This window comes from Mustela lutreola, chromosome 8 (genome assembly GCF_030435805.1).
Source record: "Mustela lutreola isolate mMusLut2 chromosome 8, mMusLut2.pri, whole genome shotgun sequence".
Classification (NCBI taxonomy): domain Eukaryota; kingdom Metazoa; phylum Chordata; class Mammalia; order Carnivora; family Mustelidae; genus Mustela; species Mustela lutreola.
The window spans coordinates 8,465,167-8,468,841 of NC_081297.1; the positions used below are offsets into that span (position 1 = coordinate 8,465,167).

The 3,675-nt window shown below is 39.0% G+C and overlaps 1 pseudogene; it reads right to left on the minus strand.

Annotated features, from left to right (window-relative positions):
- Window positions 1-2,718: 2,718 nt before the first annotated feature.
- On the minus strand, window positions 2,719-2,885 carry LOC131840103 (U2 spliceosomal RNA; annotated as a pseudogene).
- Window positions 2,886-3,675: the final 790 nt, after the last annotated feature.

A 3,675-nucleotide genomic window follows, 5' to 3' on the forward strand; every position in this document is an offset into this window, starting at 1 on the left:
ACTTTATATAATTGGAAAGGAGATCAGCTCTAGTATGTAACAGAAATATCCTAACTCTAAATGGTTATTTTAAAAAGGAGGATCTCAAATAGCTTTGTAAATTGGGCACTGGAGTGAAGATTGCAACGCTTTCTTGACTCATTCAATCATGCTGTATTAAATACACAGGAGAAGTCTCTAACATTTTATAGGAAAAAAAAAAAAAAAACAAAAGAAATAAACCTTACTCCAAAATTAAAATAGGTCAGGTGTAGCTAGGAAGGCAGAATGTCACCTCACTTAGAGAACAGTGCTTAAGTTTCATAGGTCTGTAAAAACAAACCTGACAAATGTATAACTTTTGAATCACTTAGGATAGGTGCAGTTATTTTAGTATTATGCATAATGAAAGTTTAGTTGTATAAAATTGAATATAGTGAAGTGTTAAGATATTTTACCAGGATTAAGCTAATCCTTCTCTAACACAAGGAAAAATAGTTGCCAATAAACTCTCTATTTTTAACAGCCACTTGAGAGAGACAAGATGAGACTTATAAAAATCCCTTTCAAGAAGTTTCCCAGTACAGTAACAGTTTACACCCAACACATACATAAATACATTTAGAAAACTTTGCCTCTGCCAAGTTACAAAGTCTGACTTGTCAGAGTTACATCATGTTTTTAAAGCATGTTTGAAATGAAGCTTGTCATACATCAGGCTTCAGTGAATCTAGAAAGGACTGTTGCTTCTTTTTAGAAACTTAGTGGGCTTCATTTCCTTTCAATTTTTCAAGACATTATTTTAGTATCAAAATTCTACACATGGAATAAGAACCAGTGGATTTTTTTTTTAATACATTGTTTTTGTTTCTCACATACAATGGGCCTTCCCCTAGCCTTTATAATGTTGGTATCAGAACACAGAGTTAAAACCATGATAGAGAAAATGCTTTGACTGTGAGACCTTCAATATAGACTTTTTATATTTTAGTGGTGAGCTGGGTCAGGAACTGGCGTGGCCAGCAGGAGAACCTGATTCTGGTTTCAAGATTTGCTTGTGGGAAGGAAAATGTAAATGAATGGTTGAGGGTAAAGGAACATAAGAGACAACTCTCTGAGAGGTGGCCTGCTAGCAAGGATTCATTGGAAAATGAAAGATATACCTAAAAAGAGGTTAAAGTTGTATTCTCTGCATGTTTGTTTTGATGATATATAATGAAATTTAGAAAGGGGGGCTCTGGGATCAGAATGCTTGGGATCACATCCATCCTTCGTATTACAGTGAAAGCTAATGAATGTGAGTCCTGTCTGTTTAGCGCACCATCATTCTATCAGACTCTTCCCCGTGTCAGCATTTTGCTGGCACTCAGTAGAAGCTAGTTAAATAAGTGAATGAGCGAATGGCTAAATCTAAAGATCTACCATCTTTACGGTAGGGATGTATCTGGCAACAGGACAATGTTACCAGTTATGGCCTTGGGCTGACCAAGTGAACTTTTTTAAGATACAATCTTTCCTGATATTAAATCCTAACTTTTCTTTGCTAAAAAGCTTGTCCTGTTTGAATGAATATTCCTAAGGTTTGCTTTTGCGATTCCTTTTCCTGTGGTTCAGGAGCCGGGCTGTCTACACATTCGCCCTATAGGTGAGTTAAGGGTGTACTCCGTTTCCCGTATAATCTTGCTGGCTCAGAACTCATTGTAGCTTTTAAAAGACTTCAAGTATTTTAATTGGGCTCATTAACTTTTTTTTTTTTTTTTTTTTTTTTTTTAGAGAGAGAGAGAAAGAGAGCGAGCACATGTGCACATGGGAGGGGGCAGAGGGAGAGGGAGAGAGGATCCTCAAGTAGACTCCCCACTGAGCATGGAGCACAACGTGGGGCTCCATGGACCCTGAGATCCTGACCTGAGCAGAAACCAAGAGTCAGACACTGAACCAACTGAACCACTCAGGAGCTCCTGATTCATTAACTTTTAAAGTTTCTCAAGTGTCAGTTCCCATTTAAGCAATGGGAACACCTAGAAATAGCTGTTTCAATGTATCTCTTGTGCAAAGAGTGTCTATATTGGACCACAGATCTATTTGTAGCGATAAATACAATGATTAAGTCTCATGTCATAAACAACGAACACTGCTGTCCTAGGGCTTTGTGAATAAGGAGGAGGAATTATAGGTAGGTTTGTTTCACAAAAAGAGATACAATTTTGTTTACTGGGTCATATTTCTGATAATATACATGGCAAATTTCTAGATATTATGATCCCCTACTAGATACTACAATAACTAACACAAGGTTAAATTGAGACTGGTTGAAGTCTGTTAAACTAGCAACGAAAGGATGAACTGACCAATATGTTTAACTCTTTCATGCTCTATCATCTGCGATCCTATATCTATCTTCCAATTCCTTTTTTTTTTTTTTTTTTAAGTGGTAGGGGGAGTGACACAGAGAAGAGATGGAGGCACATGCGGACGGATGGAGGCTGGGACTTTTCTGGGGTGGATGGAGTGTGGCGAGGCTTGTCCTGATTGCCATACACACACAGGTCAGCTGTCCCATGTGTTAGGTAGGCCTTTGGTACTCAGGCCAGGGATGCTAGAACCTGGCTACTTGGCTTCCTGCCAAGCTCCTGCTGCAGGACAAGAAGCAAACCGCTGGATCTCCTCTGTGCATAGGCCCATGGGGTGACTTCAAAAGCCAAAACCACCCTGCCATTTGCACCACTACTGTTGCCCCTGAGGGCCTGCACCATTCCTGGAAGTATTGCAACACCAGGGCCAAGAGTAGCCTCCTTATTCCAACTCCCTGCTCCAAAAATCTATTTAATGTATTGTCCTTGGATAGAGGACATATCAGATATTAAACACATAAGAACCTCATATTAGCCAAAAGGCCAGGAAGTAATTATCTTCCAATTCTTAATCCCAAACTCAAATATGTCAATCTTAGATTACGAACTCTATGAAGTATACAAGTATAAGCATGTTTTGTTCTCCCAAGACCTCCTTCGACTGATAGGTATTTCATATAGTCGACTTCTTTACCTTCACTGGTAAGCATATTGGGCAAATGAGATGATTGGAACTCCCTGAATTCTGGTTTACCTTCGCAAGATGTTTGTAACAGATGTGGCTTAAGACTCTCTCATAATGCCTACATTAGCCAAAACAATTGCCACCTGAAGTTGTTAGGAATTGGGTTTTTAAAACAAATTGTTCTGAAATTGCAAAGTGACTCTCTCGTGTTGATGATCTGTGAACTTTCTATGGAAATTTTCTGTAGGAGATGAAGAATTTTCTATTTCAATAAAAAAAGAAGATATTGAAGGAGACCTCACCTTGATCGTCTCAAAGTGCTTCTTGAAAAATGATACTAAGAAGTGCAATTTTGACTTTATGACCCTCAAGCCTGGAGTTCTGCTTTTGTGTATAGTCAAGCAAGCTCCAATTGGATTAACCTTTTTGCTGATAACTCTGTACTCTGGATAAAGCAGTAAAAAAAATAACTATGTGAGGGCATTGGAAGAAACCCCAAAGCAGACAGATCTAGGACGCAAGCCGATTCCAGGAGAAGGGAACCATGTGGTGGAAGTTTCCTCTTCCTAGCTTTGAAGCAGTTGGCAGTCCCCAGTCTGCGTCACGTTCTGCAGTTACAACTCAGTGGAAAACCCACAGATATCATGGCTTGAAGAATTA